At 52.6% G+C, this 23,333-nt stretch overlaps 1 pseudogene; it reads left to right on the top strand.

Annotated features, from left to right (window-relative positions):
• Positions 1 to 4,498: 4,498 nt before the first annotated feature.
• On the top strand, positions 4,499 to 22,863 carry LOC117887603 (annotated as a pseudogene).
• Positions 22,864 to 23,333: the final 470 nt, after the last annotated feature.

Consider the following 23,333-nt stretch of genomic DNA (forward strand, 5'->3'; position numbering starts at 1 on the left):
GGGGCTAGGGGACTGCAGAAGGAACAGCTGAGGGACTGGGGCTGTGGGGAGCTCTGTTTGGTGAAGAAGGGCTGGGGAAGGCAATGGCCACAAGAAGGGGATGCAGGCTTAGAATGGGAGAACCCCTGCAAGGGGCACTGAGGAAATCACACCATAAGGGCTGGTCTACACTGGGGGGGGGATCGATCTAAGATACGCAACTTCAGCTACGCGAATAGCATAGCTGAAGTCGAAGTATCTTAGATCGAATTACCTGGGGGTTCACATGGCACGGGATCGACGGCCGCGGCTCCCCCGTCGACTGTGCTACCGTCGCTTGCTCCGGTGGAGTTCTGGAGTCGACGGGGATCGCGTTTGGGGATCGATTACTACCCGCCGAATCGGTGGGTAGTGAAGACATACCCTAAATTACTGCTCCCTCTTTGGCCTAAGTAGTTGTAAGCAGAGTCAGGCTGAGCTCTACCCTGACATCTGGTGGTGAGCCATGGAAAAGGACTTCAGGGGCTGATCTCGTTTGCATGGGCACACCCACTCTGCCTAACATGAGGGATTGCCTGCCCAAATGGTCACTTTGACTGCTGTGGGATCCCCAGTTTCTCTGTTATTGGGGCAGGAAGAATGAAGTATTGTTACCCTGATTATGTGAATCAAGGACAGTGGAACTGTTTTATGATAGAGGGACTCGCCATCAACTAAGTAGCACTTGCTAGACAAGGGACATGGGTTCCAAAACCCAATGAATTGAGAGGGGCTAGGGACAGGCATTTCTGCCTGGTGGGAGGTGTCTGTGCCACCCCCCTGAAACACCAACTGCATCCCTCTCCCACCACCACAGAATATCAGAGCTAATTTTGATTCTATTAGGATATCTAATTATAGGCTGCTAAGCTGAATTGACTTTGGGCCAATGGTGTACCAGCACTGAGGTTCCCCTACTACAAGCTGAAGTTGCCAAAGAGCTGAAATTATAAAGAGTTAAAATCATTGAGTGCTGTGAGAAGTAATGGGGGTGGGGCTGAAGATATATTGTGGGTGGAGCAGAGCAGTTTGTGGGATAGTGAGTGGAGTGGTGTGGCTGGCAGAGCAGTTCACGGGATGGTTGGAGTGGAGCGGAGCAGCTGGCGGAGCAGAGCAGTTCATGGGACAGCTGGTGGAGTGAAGCGGGTGGCGGAATGGCTCGTGGTGAAGGCTGCAGCAGAACCCCACAGAAAGGGGGGCAGTCAGCCTTGGACCATGTAAGGTGCCCCTTAATACCCCTCTCCCCCCCATTTCCACCCAGGCTGGAAGGTAAAACTCTGCAGATAAACTTTTGAACTCTGGGGATGCACTGACCAGGGACAGAGACTTTTGGGTTGTTGGACTCTTGGGACTTTGGGGATTTTTAGGTTGCTGGACTTTTGGGTGATTTTTGGGTTGCTGGATTTAAGACCCTGAGGGGAAAAGGACACTGCCAAACTTACTTGGGGGGTCAGTCTTTTGCTCATGGTTTGTGTTATGAATCCTGTTTGTGGTGTTTCCCCAACATAATGCCACATTGTTTCCTTCCTTTATTAAAAGGACTTTGCTACACTCATGCTCCAATACTTCTGTTAGTCTTAAAGGTGCCACAGGACCCTCTGTTGCTTTTTGCTACACTCAGACTCTGTCCTTGCGAGAGGGGAAGTATTGCCTCCTAGAGGCATCTGGGGGGTAGTATGTAATTGTCCCAGGTCACTGGGTGGGGGCTCGAGCCGGTTTTGCATTGTGTTATTGAAACGGAACCCCTAGATACTGAACCCAGCCCTTGTTGCTGCCAACTCAGACGAGCAGAAGGGTTACATAGTTAGCCAATATTTGGGACCTTGCTGAGTTGTTTCTGTCACAAGTGGCCCCTGCACAGTGCTACAGTGGGCTGGGCCAAGAGGGAGAATCCCACCCATTAGTTCTTTTTCAATGAGAGCTCAGATTCTGGATGCTGGTGGCACGGCTGGATGAATTTGCTGGCTGTGAAGTCATGGATCTGTTTGCTCTCTGTGTACTTGCAGTGTGGGAGCGGGAGGATAACGTGTTAATTTTGCAGATGTTTATGGGGAGCTTGTCCCAGGTGTGAGGGGCAGCACAGGAGAAAGCAGGAACTGGAAGGGGCTTGTCTGTATATTTAACAAGCGGTCGATGGAGGCTGGGATTATGGGATGACTGGAGGCAGGAGTCAACTTTTCAATACTGAATGGGAGATGAAATGTAGGGTGGAGACAGGGCATGTGGGGCTTTGAAACTGAAGACAAGTAGTTTATGTGGCTACAATAGAGGTGAGGGAGCCAGTGAAGGGCTTCATAGTGGGGGTGATATGGTCAGGGCAATGAGTTTGGAAAATGATCTTTGCAGCAGCATTGGGAATGGATGTAAGTGGGGCAAGAGTGAATATATCAAGGGCAGGAAAAAGGACGTTGCTGTAATTTGAGACACCTGACATACACTGAAGTCTAAGATGTATAAGGGGTTATATAAGTAGGGGCATTGCCAACAGATCAAGGAATGTGATCGTTCCCCTTTATTCGACATTGGTGAGGCCTCATGGTGAGGCCTCATCTGGAGTACTGTGTCCAGTTTTGGGCCCCACACTACAAGAAGGATGTGGAAAAATTGGAAAGAGTCCAGCGGAGGGCAACAAAAATGATTAGGGGTCTGGAGCACATGACTTATGAGGAGAGGCTGAGGGAACTGGGATTATTTAGTCTCCAGAAGAGAAGAATGAGGGGGGATTTGATAGCTGCTTTCAACTACCTGAAGGGGGATGGAGCTCGGCTGTTCTCAGTGGTGGCAGATGACAGAACAAGGAGCGATGGTCTCAAGTTGCAGTGGGGGAGGTCTAGGTTGGATATTAGGAAAAACTATTTCACTAGGAGGGTGGTGAAGCACTGGAATGCGTTACCTAGGGAGGTGGTGGAATCTCCTTCCTTGGAGGTTTTTAAGGCCCAGCTGGGATGATTTAGTTGGGAATTGGTCCTGCTTTGAGAAGGGGGTTGGACTAGATGACCTCCTGAGGTCCCTTCCAACCCTGATATTCTATGATTCTAAGATGTCTTTTTCACATCTTGTGGATGTCTTGCCCTCAGCCCTAACTCAGCATGGCTAACACCCTACCTTCCTCTGGCCTGGCTGTCTCCTGACTGACTGCTATAGTAACAGAGTCCAGTAGCCTGCATGCAGGAGCAGGAGATCCCCATCCCCTGTTCTTAAAATGATAGCTGCAATTACAGCACAGTCTTAGGTACACCACAACTGCCTCAATTTTGGAAGAGTTACCACGTGGAGAAAGGAAAATAGGATAAACTGTTGGGGAAAAAAACCCCATCCCTGGATATTATTCATTTTATTGTATTATGTTTATTTTTACCCCGTAGTTCTCTGTATACTTAAAATCTACACTGTGCACAGTTCCCTGCGGCTCAGAGACCCTGAGCGTTGGCCCAGGTTCTGCTGCTCACTTTCCCGCTGGCCTGGGCGACTCCAGCAGATACCTGCAGCATGCAGGGAATGCAGATCAGAGGGCCCCAATTCTGATGGCTCTAACCAGTAAATACCATGAGAAAACTTCAGACGATGCAGCATGTGGCAACCCATCATCTACCCAGCACTGGTGATCAGACCCTGTCACCCTGCCATGCCCAGACCCTGCCCCAGCTCCCACTGAACACACTGCAAGGGCCAGATCTTCAGTGCTCTGAATGACCTGTGTCCCAGTTCCCAGAACCCCCTTCTCCCCCCATGCACCTGACCTGCTGCAGCAGTTGGATCCACTGAATTGGGGACATGGCCTTCTCAATGGCAGGTGCCCATCTCTGGACAACCCCTCCACCCAGCAATGGTCTTGGAGGTAAGGCAGAGGGAGGGGGATATTAGTGCTCACGCTTCTCAGCACATGATGGGATAAGGGGAGAATCCTGATCCTCAGACTGGGCGGTTGCTTTGTAACTTTGCAGTCGAGATACTGTGGTGATGGGCTCTAGAGTGTAGCTACATAGACACAGGAGATGTGTGCGGGGATAGCCAGGTGTGGGTGTATAAATGAGAGTGAGATTCGCTGCTCACATGCACCATTTTGTTCCCTGTACAGCATCCTTGCTGAGAGCAGATGGAATGACTGGCTGGAGCTGAGGAGAAGCCAAGCCGCAGGAACTGGCTGACATGAAGCTGGGATGTGGCTCCTTATCCCAATGGAGGCAGCGAGTTGGCAGAAGGGAAAAGGTCTATTGCTCTTAGGGCAGCACATTTCTCAGAACAGGGAAGGGAAACTAAACCTGTTATTCCTGGTTCACGTGGGTGAGAGCAGGAGAATCAGACCAAGTGATTGTGAGGGAGCTGCCAAATGGACTTTGTTCTCTGACAAGTCTACAGCAGCTCTGCCGTGCAGAGAGGCGGGGAGGAGGGACACACCCTGACAGGGCTGGTCTGTTGTGGCTACGGGGCAGTTCTCTCCCCAAACCCAAGGGTGGGTGGCACAACACCTTGGGTGGAGATGACCCAGCGAGACACTGAGCTCGAGGAAGCAGAGGAGGCCTGGCAGCTCCCAAGGACAGCCAGAGCCTGGGGAGACACAGCCCAGAGACGGACGGTAAAGACTAACCGGCCCCATCCCCGCCATCTATTCATTCAGGCTCTGAGCCAGGACAGAGCCCCAGCCCCGGGGAGACAAATTCAGGATCCCACATGTCTCTGATTGTCCCCAAGATAAAAAGTGATTTCTCTCCAGGCAATTGGGACAGGGCTGATGTGGGATCCCACTGTTGCCTGCACGTCCCGAAGGTGAGGGATCTCTGCTCCGGGGCAGGGAGTGGAGACAATGGGGCTGATCTGACCCTAGGGCTCAGGACAGCAGCTGGGCAGGGCCTATCAATACCTGGGGGCTGCATGTGGCTCGGGCTCAGGGCTTGTGTGGGGCCACCAGGTTCTTTATCCCCAAGGTGATGGGGTTTGTGCAGATGGAGGTTCAAGGAGTGAGCCCCCTGAACCTTCTCATGCCTGGGGCATCTGCACAGAGCGACTGGAAACCTCCCCTCCCATTCCCTATTGCATCACCCAGGAAGCTGGGCAGATCTGGGACCTGGGAACCTCCATCCCCTCTGATTGCTCCTGCTGCCCCTTTCAGTCTCTTTCTCCCTGTCTCTCTTCTCTCCCCAAGGGCTGGGAGACTCAGTCCCTGGCCCGGTCCTGGGGCGTAGACTCTCTCAAAGCTGGCTCAGCTCCTGCGGGTGCTCAGGGGAGCAGAGCCTGGGGGTCACAAACACCCAGGAGCAGAGCTGGGGCGAAGAGGGGCCATTTGTACAGAGTCACTTTCCTGCCCGACCCCAGCTCTTTCCCCTGGGTCTCTCCCCTCACCTGAAGTTTGCGACTCAGGGGCTGGTGTTGGCAGAGCCCAGGGCTGCCCCAGGGGCTGGTTCCAGCCACCAGAGAAAGTCTCCCCTCTGAGGGAGTTCTCATTAGCAAGTCTGAGTTTACATGAACGCTCTGAGTGGGGCAGACTCAGGGCAGGGAGTGGGATTGGTTCTGAACTGTGGACTCAGGGTCAGGAGGAGGTAGCACTGTCCCAACTCCCTCCCAACATTGTGCTGTTAAAGGCGACAGCAGCAGCAGTGGCCCCCAGACAGGGACCCTGCCCATACAGCAGAGATTGTGGGGAGGGCTGGGTCATGTCCAGGGGATTCCCCAGGCTGAGCCTATGGGTCGGATTTTGGTCAATCCCTTGATCCCCTTCCCCCAACCCCAGCTCCCTCCATAGCAGGAAAGAGGAAAAGGAGGGGGAGGAAATAGCCCAGATGGGGCCATGTCCCTGCCGCTCATGCAGACACTTTTGGCCAGAGACCCTCTAAAACACTCTCCACTGCAGAATACCCCCTTCCTCCTCTGTCCTGTAGCCATTAGTCATGACAGCAGCCCTTCAACACCCGTCAACACAGGAGCGTTTGCAGGATCCGGCCTTAGTCAGGTCCCTCATTTGTTATCACTTCATATTTCACACAGAGGGATTCAGGAAGAGTCCACCCTTCCTTGGGGGGGTGGAGGGGGTGAGTCTGAGCAGGGAGGCTCCTGCACTTGAGTCCATGGGGGAAGGATCTGAAATCCAGGCAGCTAAGTGGAACAGAGACCCTGTTCCCTGAACTGCTGGGCAGCCTGGTGTCATGGCGTCACAGGCTTGGTGCTCTTGAACCCCTCTGAATCAGTCCCTGGCAGGACCCTTGTCAGTGTGACACCTCTCAGGACACAGTCTCGCAAGGGTAAGCTTCCTTGGCTACAGCTAGCCTCAGAGCCTTCAGCACCCCTGTTCCATGCCGTGAGCTCCCCGTAGTGAGTTTACCTGAATAAGACACCTGGGGAAGACTTGCATACACCCCAAAGGGAGCACTACACCCTCACCTTCCTCAGTCAGCAGTGACTCTCAGCCAGCATTGTAAAAAGAAAATGGTTTATTAGTTGTCTGGAACACAGCATAGACAATTCTTTTCTAGCACAGAAATCAAGTTACAGCAAAGTCCTGGACTTAGGGAATGCGAGAGCTGGCTCTCCACCCCCAAGTTCCCCATCTTGGCTCCTCCCCAGCTCTTTCATCTTGGTTTCTGGGCAAACTATCCTCACCTTGCTTCCTACCTTAGTTTCTTTGTTCCCCCAACTAGTCAAACCAGTTGGCTTCCAGAAGAGGGTACGCTGTCCCAGGCCATTTGTTGCTAAGCACAAATGTCTGGCCATCAGTATGACCATTGTCTGCTGAAACTCTGCTCAAAGGAAACTTCCTGCCACCTAGTTTAAACATGCAATGTGTAGGGAAACTGAGGCACCCACTATAGTCATCCAAAATATTATGAAAAATTCCCACTCTGTCATACTGGCCGTCCCTCGAACAAAAGGGCTCATCTCCCACAGAGCAACTGTTCTAAATAAAGGTCTCAGGCCTAAACCAGCAGCAAGCGCAAGGAGGCTCCAGTCCAGGAAGTTCATAGAATCATAGGACTGGAAGGAACCTCGAGAGATGGCCAGACTAAGTATTATCTCTAGTCCATCCCTGACAGGTGTTTGTCTAACCTGCTCTTAAAAATCTCTAATGATGGAGATTCCACAAACTCCCTTGGCAATTTATTCCAGTGCTTAACCACCCTGATAGTTAGGAAGTATTTCCCTAATGTAACCCTTCTGCCAGGTGAAATCGGCAGCAACCAGGGTCAGGTTCAATATCGAGGGGTTCCTTTTCAACAATGCAACATAGAACCAGCTCAGCACCCACCCAGTAACCTGAGAAAATACCATACCATCCCTGGGCACCTCTAGGCAGCAATACTTCCCCTCTCGCAAGCACAAAGTCTGAGTGTAGAAAATAAACTTTTTAATGAAGGGAGGCAAGTCACCCAACAATTGATTTCAGCTGTATTAGTGAGCACTTAACAAACCAAAAGACTCCTAATGGAGCCCTACTTAGCTCTATTGTTGAACAGTGGAGAGGGGCATGTTAAACTGTGCCTGGTGCTCTGAGATAGAGCCCATACTTCCCATCAGGGACACCTGTCCCCACCCCTCTTACTTTAACAGGGGTCTTTGACTCCCTGTCTTAGCAAGCTCATTTCAGTTGAAGGTGACCCCCTCAATCAGGACAGGTTAGGCACAGTTCTACTGCCCTTTACTCCTACAATAAAGATAAAAACATTGATAACAAGTATCAGAGGGGTAGCCGTGTTAGTCTGTATCCACAAAAAAACAAGGTGTCCATTGGAGAACTAGTGTTAATGAGGCCAATTCAGTCAGGGTGGATGTAACAAACCCCATTGCCTACTCTGCCCCATATCTACTCTAGCGACACCATCAGAGGTCCCAGCCACATTAGCCACACCATCAGGGGCTCATTCACCTGCACATCTACTAATGTGATATATGCCATCATGTGCCAGCAATGCTCCTCTGCCATGTACATTGGCCAAACCAGACAGTCTCTACATAAAAGAATAAATGGGCACAAATCAGACATCAGGAATGGTAATATACAAAAGCCAGTAGGAGAACACTTCAATCTCCCTGGACATTAAATAACAGATTTAAAAGTAGCCATCCTTCAACAAAAAAACTTCAAAAACAGACTTCAAAGAGAAACTGTAGACCTACAATTCAGTGCTGTGTGAAGCATACCTTGTTTAAGCTAACATTAGTCATACCTGGCAGAGAATTAAAGGATTTTATGGATGACACCCCCTGGCCAGTTGCGTCTGGGCTGCTGCCCAGCTGGTGCTATCCTGCGGTGGCCCCGGAGTGGGGGCAGCATGCCCCAGCCCCCCCCGTCCCGCTCGGGTCCCGCAGGGGAACGAACGGGGCTGGGCTGCCAATGCCTCCGCCCTGGTGCCACCGCGGGATAACACCAGCTGGGCAGCAGCCCAGATGCAACTGGCCAGGGGCTGGGCGCAGCATGCATGCTGCTGGGTCCCCGCAACAGGCCCAGGCTCGGGGGGTTTGAGCCCGGGCATCAGAGCCGCAGCCGCCGAGCTTGGCCATCGGCCGCTTCCTCTGCCCGCGGCAGTGGGAGCTGCAGCAATGGCTGCTCCCGAGTCCCGCTGCCCGGTTGGGAGAACAGCTGCCGCCTGGCCCCACGGGCCGCCCCCCTACTCTCCCTACCACCCGACTGAGTCCTGCCTGCGCTCGGGGCCAGGCTGGACTCTCACTCACCCCGGCTCCGCGCTTCCCCTGCGTCTCCGGGGCCTCCCTCCAGCGCTTGTGGAGGGAGGAGGAATGGTGAGCCTGGGGAAGAGGCGGGGATTCGGGGAGGAAGCCAATGGGGGGAGGAGGGGGTGGAGTCGGGGCGGCGGGCGGGGGGCGCAAGCACTTCCAGGCTCCGGAGCATTTCCTTGTTTGTCCCGTGTCCTGACCGCACATTGGTCGGGACACGGGACAAACAAGGAAATATCGGGACAGTCCCGATAAAATCGGGACGTCTGGTCACCCTACAAGATACAGTTCCCCAACCTGAAAAAGTGAGAGTAACATTTTCTAGTTCTTATAATATTTTTTTGCACAAACCTGGGGTTCAGGCTATAGCTTTGATCCTCCCCAAACTGATCTCAGCTCAAGATTGAGCTCAGCTAACGTGTGGCACCCACTGCCCCTTTGGGGAAGCAACACTGGGGAAGTTACTAGGGGTTAAAGTTAGCTCTACCCTGTTTCCCCGAAAATAAGACATCCTCCGAAAATAAGGCCTACTTACAGTTTTGCCTCTCGTTGTAATATAAGGCATCCCCCCGATAATAAGGCATTTTTCATTTCTGAAAAATAAGACATCCCCTGAAAATAAGACCTAGCGCATCTTTGGGAGCAAAAATTAATATAAGACACTGTCTTATTTTCGGGGAAACAGGGTAGTAGCTGGCTCAAGCTTGGGTGACAGGCTGCAGGGACATGGACTGCAGGGCTGCTGCTCTGTGGCAGACAAGAGTGTGCAGAAGCACAGCTGATGTCAGAATCACTGGGTAGCTCAAGGCAACGTGCTCTAGGCATTAGACCAGAGCAATTACCCAGAGATTGTAACTTTAAGTCCTTCTGTTGACATAATTCTAAGGCTGCCTCTGCTGTGCACGTTATTACTCTGTCTGCTTCAGGAAATGAGTGTCTGTTGGAAGATTTTCTGCAGTGGCAGTTTTTCTTTAAGAGACAATATTTCAAAGTGCTCTAAAATCCCCCTGCACTCTCAGGTTACTTTAAATATTGTTTCAGAGTGGTAGCCATGTTAGTCTGTATCAGCAAAAAGAACAAAGAGTACTCGTGGCACCTTAGAGACTAACAAATCTATTTGAGCATAAGCTTTCGTGGGCCGGGGTATTAGTGATTCAACTTTGAGTCATTTGGTCAAAGAGTTCCTCAGTTATAGCCCTCCTTCCAATAAAAAGCTGATTTTAACAAGCCAAGTGCTCTGAATTCCATGTTCATATTCAGGGCTGTCCCTAGGCATACGCAGAATATGCAGCTGCGTAGGGCACCATGAAACCTGGGGAACCAAATTGCCCCAAATTTCATGGTTCCCTAGACAGCTGCGTGCTGCATAGTGGCAGCACCAGCTCCGGCGGCCAGACCTATCCCCCGGCTGGGGATAGGGCAGGGCCGTCCCTAGGGGTGTGGGTTTACATGTGATCCCATTGCCCCATCGCACCCATCTGAAGCCAATTGGAGTTGGCAGCAACAAGGATCAGGTTCAATATGTAGAGGTTCCTCTTAAGAATACAAAACAGAACTGTATTGACACCCCTTCCCAGTAATCTGGGAAAATTAAACACCACCCCCAGGCGCTCCTTGAAGGCAAACCTTCCCATCTCACAAGCACTGAGTCTGGGTATGGCAAAGAAAACCTTTAATAAAAAAAGCAGAGGAATCCATTGTTAATTTGGAAAAACACCACAACTACAATTCAAAAGCATGTGACAAAGAGCAAAATACCCATCCCAGAGTGCATTGGGCAGTGTCCTTTGCCTCAGTTTCTCACCTTGTGGTGTGAAAGTCTGACAAACAAACGTTCCTTTAACACATCACTGCCCCTCCCTCCATTGCACCCCACTCACAGCTGCTGTCTTTGGTCAGTGAAGACCCAGAGTTCAGAGGTGAGCAGGGGTGAAAGTAACTTAAAGGACTTACCCATTAGCTGGAGTCCTGAGTGGGGCGTGGCCTCAACTGGAAGAGGTGTGGTCTCAACAGGAAGAGGTGGGGCCTTTCAAAATGTAAAGACCCTGGGGTGCCAGCTGTGGCTGGGAGCCCCAGGGCCTTTAAATCACCCAAGACCTACCAGCTATAGAGGCGGGGATTTAAAGGGCCCGTAGCTCCAGCCACTCTGGCCCTGACTGCCAAGCCCTGCTGCCAGAGCTCCAGCAGCACTTTAAAGGGCCCAGGGCTCCCTGCAGCAGCCGGAGCCCCAGCCCTTTAAATCACTGGTGGCAGGGCTCTGGTGGCACTTTAAAGGGCCCAGGGCTCCCCGCAGTCCCGGGGCTCCGGTAGCCGGGCTCCGGCAGGGATTTAAAGGACCAGGGGCTCTGGCCACTACAGGGAGCCCCGGGCCCTTTAAAGCGCCACCTGAGCCCCGCTGCCGGAGCTCCGGCGGCACTTTAAAGGGCCCAGGGCTCCCTGAAGCAGCCAGAGCCCCTGGCCCTTTAAATCACCACCAGAACCCTGCCACCCCAGGGTAGCGGTGGCAGGGCTCCCACAGTGATTTAAAGGGCCCGGAGCTCTGCACCAGACACCAGTAGGTTTTATTTGCACATATTTGCATTAATTTTCATACACATATTGCCCATTTATTCCACTCACACTCACTTCTGCATTGGTTCCAGATGTAAGCAGAGTCAGGATGAGCTCTACCCTGACATCTGGTGGTGAATTATGGCGAGTGTGGAAAAAAACTCCAAGGGCTGATCTTGTTTGCATAGGCACACCCACTCGCCTGGCATGAAACAACAGCAACTCAAAGTGGTTACTTTGGCTGGTGTGGGATCCCCAGTTTCTTTGTTATTGGGGCAGGAAGAATAAAGTTTTGTTACCCTGATTCTGTGAATTAAGGGCAGTGAACCTGTTGTATGACAGAAGGACTGAGTGAGTCCTTCGCCATTACCTAAGTAGCACTTGCTTGACAAGGGGCATGGGTTACAAAACCCAGTGAATGGGGAGAGGATGGGGGTGAGTTGTGGTGCAAGTGAAGTACCTGATGGTATGGGCCCCCTCTCTGAGGGGTTGAAACACCAATTGCACTACCTCCTCTCTCCACTGTTGAATATCAGAGCTAAATTTGATTCCATTAGAAGTCTAGTTACCGACTGCTGACCTGAATTCACTTTGGGCCAATGGTGCACTAGCACTGGGGCTCCCCTACTATGAGCTGAAATTGCTAAGAGCTGAAATCACAAAAGAGCTGAGATCACTGAGGCTGTGTTAACTAGTGGGGGAGCCTGAAGCTATAATGCTAAGTGGCTGGTGGAGCAGCTAGCAGAGTGGAGCCTTGCGGGACGGTTGGAGTGGAGCTGAGTGACTCACAGGTCGGTGAGTGGAGCGGAGCGGAGTGGCTGGAGGAGCAGCTAGCGGAGCGGAGTGGAGCCTTGTGGGAGTGGCCCAAGGGACGGCTGAAGTGGAGCAGAGCTGAGCGGCTCACAGGTCGGTGAGCAGAGTGGAGCAGCTGCCAGAGCAGTTCGTGGGACGGCGGGAGCAGCTCACAGGACAGCTGGTGGAGTGGAGCGGCTCGTGGTGAAGGCTGTGGCGGAACCCCGTCGGCCTCGGATCACATAAGGTGCCCCTTAACGCCCTGTGTGCCCCCCCCCCCGAACTCTGGGGCTGCACTGACCAGGGACAGAGACTTTGGGGGGTTGTTGGACTTTTGGGACTTTGGTGATCCTTGGGTTGCTGGTTTCAAGAACCCAAGGGAAAGGACACAGCCCAACTTGCTGGGGTGGGTTTTTTTGCTCATGGTTTGTGTTATGAATCCTGTTTGTGGTGTTTTTTCCAATTTAATGCTGATGTCGTTTACCTCATGTTATTAAACATTTTTTGTTACACTCAGACTCCGTGCTTGCGAAAGGGGAAGTATTGCCTCTTAGAGGCACCCAGGGGGTGGTATGTAATTGTCCCAGGTCACTGGGTGGGGGCTCGAGCCGGTTTTGCATTGCGTTATTGAAGCGGAACCCCTAGATACAGAACCCGGCCCTTGTTGCTGCCAACTTAGATGGGCAGAAGGGTTACACATACATCCAACCTGCACTCATTCCACACTCACTGTCACTGCACCCTGACCTCTGCACCTACCTATAGTTACTGCACACACCCCAATTCATCCTGCACCCACCCACCGACTTTTGTAAACACACACACACACGATCAGACCTGTTTAGAAAAATTCGGGGCCCAGGTACAGCATGTTTGCTGGGGCCACACACCTTCTATTTCACCCCCATTTCATCCTAGTTACCGGCAGTTTGGGAGCCTGCCCGAGCTGGGGCCAAGGTACAATTGTGGCACCTTCTCTCCCCCATCAGCCCTGCACACACTCCTCATGCACCTATAGCTGCCAGCTCTGTGGGTTTGCAGATCTTCTAACGGGTGGGCAGGGAACATCTGTAGTTTGTAGGAAAATCCCATCTGATTGGCTGCCTAATAGTGAAGGGCAGCCAATCAAAGCTATAACATGTACTGATTGACAGCCTGGTCCCTCAGCCTGTGTAGCAGATAGAGCTCCTGCTTCTTAGCTGTGTAAAGGCCTGCCCCATTTGGTGCCTCCCATTACCCATGCACGACTGCCACCATGTGTCACCCACTCCATGTGCTGCTCCCTACCCCATCCATGTACCACTGCCTACATTTTCTGAACCCATCCCCCCAACACATGTATCACAGCCTCCATGTGCTGGCCCCTATGCCCCCCCCCTTCTCCCCCGTACCACTGACTCTGTGTGCTAGTCAATCCCCTCCACTGGTCTGGCTCCACACTGAACTCCCAGGTACAAGCTGCCCCTTACCACAGGGGTCTTCTGGGAGGTTACTGGTTTAAGGGAGTGGGCAAATGCTCCCACCCCAGGTTCAGTGGTCAGGTGGTCACCAAGAGACTGCCCCTGCCTGCCTTCAATCTGTTGAGAGCACCGCAATCTTCAGGAGAGGGACACAGTCCTCTCATCCTGCCCCTCAGACCCCCCACAGAGAAGGGGAGGGATGGGGGTGGTGATACAGGGGCAGTAGTTGGGGTGTAACCAGGTTGTTTTCTCAGGCTCAGAAGGACATTTCTCAGTTCCTTCCCATTATCCATTACTGAAAATATTCATGCAGTTTGTGATCCCTGCCGCCCATGACTAGCAGCCCTGCTCCCTGATCCATGAGGCACACTCAGCACCGCTTGTGCCCATCTCTGGTCCTGGGGTTTGTTCCTTCTCCATTTTTTACTAAAGGACAATGTGGAGAATCAGAGAAGGTCAATCACATGAGAATTTAAGAAACTGCACCAGTTTCTGAGTGAGGAGGAGCAGCTGCTTCTGCGGAGACTGGCAGCGGAGGAGAGGGAGATTCTGCAGAGACTGCAGGACAATATAACAAAACTCTCAGAGCAGAGCTCTGCTCTGATCAATCTCATCACGGAGATGGAGGAGAAGTGTCAGCAACCAGCTGTGGAGCTGCTGAAGGTGAGACTGTTAACAACCTCCCCATCCCTTCCTGCAGCATTCAATTCTCTTGTCAGTGACTAGATCCCAGGAATTAGTGACAAATCCTATTTCCAGTGCCTGGTCTGACAGTTTACCAACACGAACAGAAGCCCAGGTATGAGGCCCTATTAGCGCCGACACATGCAGTCTGTGTTACAGGGAAATGCAGACACAGCAGGGCCTTTGCCTGTCTAATGGGTGGAACAGAAGGAGCAAGAGACTGACATGGTTCCTGCTTTGACTGCTGAAACCTGGCCCCATGTGGGTGTTGAGTAGGGACTCTGACCCATGGGGTGATGGGGGGGGGGGGGCCCAGAGGGGGAACCACGAGCCAAAGTGAACTCTCAAATTAATGAAATGAAAGGGATGAGACTCTCATCACTGACCATTGATGCTGGAGGCCTCCATCTCTGGGTGCCAGCCTGAGACACCTGGGACCTGATATTGGGAAGTGCTGAGCACCCACACACCAGCTGAAGCCAAGGGTGGCTCCAGGCACCAGCTAAGGAAGCAGGTGCTTGGGGCAGCGAATACAAAGGGGCGGCAGTCTGTCTGCTATTGGGGCGGCACATCCGGGTCTTCAGTGGGAATTCGGTGGCAAGTCCCTCTCTTCCGCTTTGAGCTGCCGCTGAAGTGCCGCCGAAGAGGAAGAGAGGGAGCTGAGGACTCGCTGCCAAACTGCTGCCAAAGAATGTAGTGGCGCGATCGAGCTGCCAACAAAGTTCCGCCAATCGCCCTTTTTTTTTTTTTTTTCCCCGCCACTTGGGGCAGCAGAAAACCTGGAGCCAGCCCTGGCTGAAGCAATGGGAACTGCAGCTGCTCAGAGTGAGGATCTGTGCACTGTCTCCCCTTAGATCTGCAGCAGGAAGCCGGACAGAGGAGTGTTAGGGATGACCCTGTTTTCTTTATTCTAACAATGCTCCTTGTTCAGAGCATTGCATTCTCCCAGTCTGTACCATTGTCCCATGACACTCAGCTCCTCTGGAGAGTCAGAGCCAGGGAGATGGGGCATCTGAAATCAGTGATCACTGTTGAATGTCCTGCACAGAAGGGGCTGGCCTTGATTTGTTAAATGTTGTGGATTAAATCTGATAGAGAATGGAAAGTCACTCAGTATTTTTGCACGTGGTGTTAACTCAGCTTCCTGTCTCTCTGTTTCCTCTCAGGATATGAAAAGCGCATTGATCAGGTCTGTTCCCATTTTGATTTCTCCTTCTATTCACTTGAGTGATGTGGGTTCAGAGCAGCCGAGTGATGAGACGTTGTCTTCACAGGAGTGAGAATGTGACACTCCAACAACCTGCGAGTGGCTATATTACAACAGAAAAACTTCAAAAACAGACTCCAACGAGAGACTGCTGAGCTGGAATTGATATGCAAACTAGACACAATCAACAAAGGATTGAATAAGGACTGGGAATGGCTGAGCCATTACAAACATTGAATCTATCTCCCCTTGTAAGTATTCTCACACTTCTTATCAAACTGTCTGTACTGGGCTATCTTGATTATCACTTCAAAAGTTTTTTTTCTCTTACTTAATTGGTCTCTCAGAATTGGTAAGACAACTCCCACCTGTTTACACCTCTGTATGTGTGTATATATATCTCCTCATATTTATTCCACTCTGTATGCATCCGAAGAAGTGGGCTGTAGTCAACATAAATTTGTTAGTCTCTAAGGTGCCACAAGTACTCCTGTTCTTTTTGCGGATACAGACTAACACGGCTGCTACTCTGAAATCCAACAACCAGGAGTTGTGTCTCCTGCCCTGAAGAATGTGTATAAAGTCTGCCTTGACATGAGGGAAATGCTGGAGAGATTCACTGGTGAGTGAGACCTACTGGGATGGGTTTCCTTTACATGTGGTTTGGGAGAAGAATCGATTAGTGTTGTGCAAGGGGACAAATGGACCACATTGTAACTGGCAGCCTGGCATGGCAGCAGCACTGAAGCCAAGGCCAGCCGAGCTCTCTGAGCTGGAGGAGGAGCAGGAGGTCTCCCTGCTCTGCTCTGCCCCGCTGCTAGGCTGTTAGGTCCCCCTTAACTGAAAGTTCTCTCCCCTTGCCTCAGGGGTTCTATGATAATGACTTTTAGCACTGAGTATCTGTTTACACCTTCTCAGCTAGTTTCTGGTTTTTCAAGTTGCTCCTTCCTTTGTTCTGCTGTTCAGACAGTTTTACTTTCTGTATAGCTGTGGCTAGAGTTAAATCTCTCTTCAATTGTAGCTGCTGTGAAAGTTTTATATCTCTTAACCCAATAACCAGCCTATCTCTGACATTTTCATGTTTTGCAGTTTCAAATCACAGTTTTCAGCCAATGCATGCAGAACTCTAATAAAACATTCAACATTTCCCCCTAGTTCTTGAAACAAGCTCTTTCTTAAAGCATATTTCTCTTTGTGACTGTCTTTGGTAAAGTATTTAAAAATATGCTAAAAATATGCTTACTCTGGAGTAACTGAACTTCACTCAGCTCAGGCCAGTTCCTGAACCACATACAGTTAATCCTGATCAGCCCCATCCACATAAAGCTCGGAGAGTCACAGGGGGTTTGCTCCAGGGTTGTTACATTGGTTTTCAAAGAGATTATATTAATTCAGTGCACATTTCTCATATGGCCAGTCCCTGGGGCATGCTCACAAGTGGGGTGACCAGATCTCCCGATTTTATAGGGACAGTCCCGTTTTTTGGGTCTTTTTCTTATATAGGCTCCTATTACCCCCCACCCTCGTCCTGATTTTTCACATTTGCTGTCTGGTCACTCTACTCACAAGTGGAGCAGGCTCTGCAGGTACTCCGGCCTCATCACCCTGTTTGTCTGCAGCATAGAAATCCGGCCTGTCCCACCCCTCATGCCCACACACACTCACTCTCAGCAGCACAGAGACAGACATCACAGCCACTGTGTGGCTCAGACTGGACTGGAGCAAGGCTGATCGCTGTGAGGCCTTGCACTGAGCCAGTCTGCACCAAGGTCACGGTCATAACAGCCCCAGAAGTGCACACAGCCCCCAGTGCTATCTGATGGCTCTGACAGCTCAGGGCACTGGCTCTGTCACCTGTCAAGCTGGCTGCACCCAGGCTGAGAGCAGCATGGGCAGCTCCAAGACCCCCTCTCCTCCTAGGTGGGAGGGAGGTGAGTACCAGCCCTGGCCTCTCATCCCAGGAGCACATCTGGGTATTTGCCAGGTGTGCAGAGCTCTTCAGGTGGTTACACTTTCACGCTGACCCAGGAATCTGTGCTGGGAGGCCCCACTGCTCAGGAGGCTGCCCTGGGGGGAGTGAAGGGAGGGGCTGCTGTTCCCCATCCCAGGAATGAGTTGCAGGAGACTTCGACACAGACAATGTCCCCACATGCTCTGTGAGGGGCAGACCAGGCTCGCACAGCAGGTGCAGCCTGTCACCATGGCAGGGGCAGAGAGAGCGGGGCCAGGAGCAGAAATGCTGTTAGAGCTCAGAGTCCCAGAAAAACCTCTTCCCATCAGGGCTTGCGGAGCCTGTAAACTCCGTGGGGAGCGTCTGGGCAGCCCCAGCCTGGAGCAGCTGTTTGAGGAACGCACAAGCCCTGAAGAGTAACTGGGCAGTATGTCAGTGCCATGGGCCAGAGATCTCCATGGAGGGGACTCACACACTTTGCTGACAAAGCTGGTGTGTCTAGATCCCAGGGGAGGACAAGGGGGGTTGTTATTATGGAGTCTGGTTGTGACTCCAGGGCTAAGGCTGGGAGATGCTTCCCATGTTAACCCTGATCATCCCCCCTCTGCCTGTGACATTAAACTACTTCCCTCCTGCAATGTCTCCTTAGCGCTCTCCACCCTGGGGAGAAAACTCTGGACTTTTCAGGCCAATCTGGCTGGGTTCAGGGAGAAAATTGAGTGTTTGGCTTTGGGAAAAGTATCATGTTTAAACACAAAGGGTTCATCTACACAGCCCACGACAGCGAGTCTCAGAGCCGGGGTGACTGACATGGGCTCGTGGGATTGCACTTCTTCATTAAAAACAGCTGTGTAGATGCTGTATCTCAGGCTGTAGCTTGGGATTTGAAGGACCCCCTGCTCGCTGGGCTTCAGAGCCCAAAATCCATCCTGAACCCAAAGATCTACATGGCTATTTTTAGTGCTGTAGCAGGAGCCACTCAATCTGTTGACCTGGCTCAGAGGCTCGTTACCAGGGGCTACGTAGACAAACCCAAAGAGTTTAGTGGCTGAAAAATTATATTTCTGATTGATTGAAACTATTCCCAAATCCATGTTGAGTTTGCTGAATAGTTTAAATGAACAGAAAAAGGTGCGAATGCTTCCCTTCTAGCCTTTAGCCCAGTGGCTGGGCCCTCAGCTGGGAGCCCTCGGTGTAATCCGTCCCGTGTGATGTGGGGAAGGAATTGGAATGCGGGTCTCCCCCAGCAGGTGAGGGCTCAAATCACTGGGCTGGGATGTCTGATGTGGGGCTCCCTCAATCTCTCCCGCTGAAGATGTCCCCTGTGTGTAAATACTGCCTTAGGCACTGGCCCAGACCGCGGGAGTGAAAATGACTCTCCAGTCCAGTGGATCGGGCCTTGCCTGGGAGTCCCAAACTCCAGCTCCCCAGCTCCAATGCCCCTGTAATTATTGATCCATAACCCCAATGATGGGAGGGGTTACAGCTCCTGGCACAGCAGTGTCTCAGCCATGTAGATGCCCCAATGCAAACCCCTAGTACAGACACTCTGTGAAGCTGTGAACTGGGACTGGCACCTTATGCAGCTTATCCCAGATGGAGGGGGCAGTAAGTGGGGAAACAGCCCCTCCCCTCCCCTCCCCTCCCCACTGCCTCATTAGCAACAGCCCCAGTTCCCCTCAATAACCAGTTACACCTCCCATCATCCCCTACTGCCCATCCCCCCACTGCCCTGCCCCCTGCCAAGTAAGCTCAGCCCAGACACCTTGGCTATGCCCTGGGGGAGGGGCTGGGCCGGGTGATGGGAGGAGCTGGCTGTGGGCTTTTCCTGGCTGGAAGGTGGCGCCTGTGGAGCCAGCCGGCATGGAGACTCCCAGCTGCGCCCCCTGGGGCAGGGCTGCCTGGCCCGTGTGTGTGGGGATGACGCCGACCTGTTCCCAACACTCAAAATGCACTGGTTAAGATAAAACATAAAGCAGGTTTATAAACTACAGAAAGATAGATTTTAAGTCATTATAAGTGGTAGCAAACAGATCAAAATAGATTGCCTATCAAATGAACAAAAACACATTCTAAGCCTAATATACTAGGTTAGGGTTGCCAACTGTCTAATCGCACAAACTCCAACACCCAGACTCCACTCTCTGCCCCGCCCCTACCCCAAGGTCCTGCCCCCCCCACTCGCTCCAGCCCCCCTCCCTCTGTTGCTCTCTCTCCCCCACCCTCATTCACTTTCACCAGGCTGAGGCAGAGGGTTGGGGTGCAGGATGGGGTGCAGGCTCTGGGCTGGGGGTTGGAACCGAGGGGTTGGGAGTGTGGGAGGGGACTCCGAGCTGAGCCTGAGGTAGGGGGTTGGAGCATGGGAGAGGGTTTGGGGTGTGGGCTCCAGGAGGGAGTTTGGTGTGGGAGGGGGCTTAGGGCTGGGGCAGGGGGTTGATGTGCAGGAGGGGGTTTGGGGTGCGGACTCCAGGAAGGAGTTTGGGTGCAGGAGGGGGCTCATGGCTGGGGCAGGGTGTTGGTGGGGGCTCAGGATTGTTGTACTTAAAGTACTGCACAGGATCTTTTCAGGGGGAATAAGGCAGAATGCCACATTTATTAGTAATACATGTATTCATTAACACTGTATTATATGCATATAATATATTACACTTACACTCACACACACACACACAAACACACTCCGTCTTGTTGTTACCAATTAGTTGCTCCCCTTAACTTCACTGGCCAGGTGAGTTAGATGGGGGAGGGGGTGGAGCCGGGCTTCTGCCGATCCGGATCGATGCTCCCATGTTGACAAGACGAGACCCGGGGTCCTCTGCAAGACACCTCACTTTTATAGCAGCTTTCCTCTTATGCAAATTTATACCAGATTCAAACTTTGTGTCTGTGTCCATTGGTCCTTTGTGCTGCTTTCTTTTGAGTGTTGTCCCAATGCTGCAAAGAGGGTGTTTCCAAAAGAAGGTGCTTGCTTCTAACCCCTGAGGCTGTCGGTATGTCTGCTTGTCTTTAATGAGCCCACTTGACACGTTTTATTGTCCTTGGGTCTGGCTTCCAGCCCCTCTCCAACAGTTGAGGCTGTCTGGAGGTGCTGCCTTCCATGCCTTGCTCATTCACACCTCATTCATTCAACAGGGCAATTGATTAAGGGGGGGGGGAGAGCTCTTGTTCTACTGCTAGCAAAAAGAAATTTTTCTTCTATCTTATTCTATCCTTAGGGGCTATAATATTCTACCAAGGGCAATGCAAAGTTTCTAAATGAGGCTTTGATACAAAGTCCCATGAAAACAGAGGTCACACGTGGGTAGACCCACCACAAGGTTATATGAAGAGGCACAATGTAAAGTGATATGAAAATTATCAGAGATTTATCTACAGGATGTGGGCTCTGGGAGGGAGTTTGGGTATGGGAGGGGATTCTGACCTGGGGCAGAGGGGTTAGGGTGCGGGCTCTGGGAGGAATTGCTTACTCCTTCCCTTGCCAGCCCCCACTATGTGCCTGTGGCATCCACCACTACCATCCTCCTCTTAATGGCTGCCAATTCTCTCACTCACTTGTTGCCCCCTGGGGTCTGCCCCTTCTCTCCCACATCTCCCTCTTGGTGCCCACCCCTGCCCACTCTCCCCCAGGTCCCTCTGGTGCATGCCTCACCCCCTTTGTCCTCTTGTCATCTGTCCCCCTTCCCTTGTGCCCCTCTAGTCCCCTGGCGCATGCCCCTCTGTTCACCCCTTGTGTCCCCTGGTGCCCACCCCTCCCCTCTCTCCCCCTAGGTACCAGCCCCATCCCCTCACCCACCCTCTATCCCCTAGTGTCTGCCCCTCCTCTTTCCCCTTAGCCACCTGGCACCAGTTCCTCCCATCACCCCACTCTGTCCCCTTGATACCTGCCCCTCTCCTCATCCTGCTTTGCCCTCCAGTGACCAACCGTGCCCTAGCCACCCCCTATGCCCTGGGCTCCTGCCTCACTCTGTCCCTCTGGTGCTTGCCCATTCCCTTCCCCCTCATGTTCCTGGCACCTACTTCGCTCCTCATTCCCCACCCCTTGGCACCCCTGTCTCTCTCCTTGACTCCCCTCTGCCCCCCTGGAGCCCACCTCTCTCCTCATTTCCCCTGCCTGTTAGAGCCCCCCACCATTCCTTCACACACCTCTGCCCCCTAGTGCCCACCCCTTCCCTTGCTTCCCTGTGACTCTAGGGACTATCCCCTTCTTCTCCCTGGTGCCCACTCTTCCCCTCACTCCCCACAGCCACCTGGAACCTGCCCTTCCTTTCACCCCCCTCCTTTGTCCTCCTGGTGCCCACTCCTTTTCTTGCCCCCCAATGCCCTTGTGCCTGCCCCCCTTTCTCCCCTCTGCTCCTCCCATTGGCCCTTTCTTCTCCCAGCATCAGCCTGACCCCTCCCCTCTCACTCCCTCCACTGACAACTTCCCACCCTCACCCTTGTCCCTCCTGTCATTCCCTGCAAGTACTCTCATGGGCAGACAGAGCCCTCATGACCCTTAATGGGCAACAACCCCCAGGCACAGCGATTAATGGGGACACAGATTAATTTCCCTTTGATTTCATTGACCAGCCCCTGCCCCCACCACTGACTCTATGACTCTCTCCCCAGTGGATGTGATTCTGGATCCAGACACAGCTCATCCCAACCTTGTCCTGTCTGAAGATCGAAAACATGTGAGACACGGAGACACACGACAGGATCTACCAGACAATCCTGAGAGATTTGATTGTTGTCACTGTGTTCTGGGTGCTGAGGGGTTCACGGGTGGGAGGCGTTACTGGGAGGTGGAAGTGGGAGACATGACTGATTGGATGCTGGGGGTTTGTAGAGAATCTGTGAGCAGGAAGGGGTGGGTCATACTCACAATTGAGAATGGATACTGGGCCATGTGGCTGTGGGATGGGGAATACAAGGTCCTCACCTCCCCCCGAACTTCCCTCCCTATGAGTGTCAGGCCCAGACGAGTGGGGATTTTCCTCGACTATGAGGCGGGTGAGGTCTCATTTTACAATGTGACTGACAGGTCCCATCTCTTCACTTTCACTGGCACCTTCTCTGGGAAGCTGCACCCTTATTTCTGTCCTGGTCTCAATGCTGGGGGTAAAAATTCGGCTCCCCTGATAATCTGCCCAGTCCTAGCTCACGCCGTAGGGAATCTCTGTCCCTGACAGTGACACCCATGGCAGAGACTGTCCCCTCCCAGTGCTGACCAGCCTCTGGGGCTGTTCCCATGAAATATGTAATGACCTTGGGGTTCTTTAAAACACAAACCAATGAATGAGGCAGGAATAAAACTTTTAATAATATAAGCCAGCGAGCGCCTGTGGTGAGCTGCTGTGCCCAGCTACCTTGTGTTCTCCATTGTCGTGGAAAAAGTCACCCACGCATTGATTTTAGTTCACAGACTCAAGCCTTAGGCCCGTTTATTGCAATACATACCAACGCGTTGGGGGTTGCATCCCGGCACCTCTCCAAATTCCTGTCCTCATCATACTAACCCTTCCGAGGGAGCAGGGCTATCCTTACCCTTATGCAAAGTAGGCAGCTGCATATGGCACCAGGAAACTTGGGGCACCAAATTTCCTGGTGCCCTGCGCAGCTGTGTGCTGCTCCAGCTTCTGTTCCACCTCTTCCCCAGGCTCCCCGCCTCTTCCCACCCCTGCTCTGCCCCAGCCCCGCCCCACCCCCACTCCACCCCTTCCCCAAAGCCCCTGCCCTGCTCCGCCCCAGCCCCACCCCTGAGGAATGCAGCAGGGCTGGGCCTGCTCTCACCAGTGGCGGGAAGTGCAGGGACCCGAACCCAGCCGTGCCGCCAGTGAATGCTGGGGGGTGGTTCCCCCTGCCTCCCAAACTCCCACCCACAGAGGCCTGGGGCCAGCCCCCTCCATGCCTGCCCCCCCTGGGGGGGGGGTGGACTGTGTAGGGCCCCAGAATAGCTAGGGACGGCCCTGTGAGGGAGCCTGGCTAAATTATAATCTTGCACAAACTGTTCCCGTGGGGATGATCTAAA

This window comes from Trachemys scripta, chromosome 14 (assembly GCF_013100865.1).
Source record: "Trachemys scripta elegans isolate TJP31775 chromosome 14, CAS_Tse_1.0, whole genome shotgun sequence".
Taxonomy (NCBI): Eukaryota; Metazoa; Chordata; order Testudines; family Emydidae; genus Trachemys; species Trachemys scripta.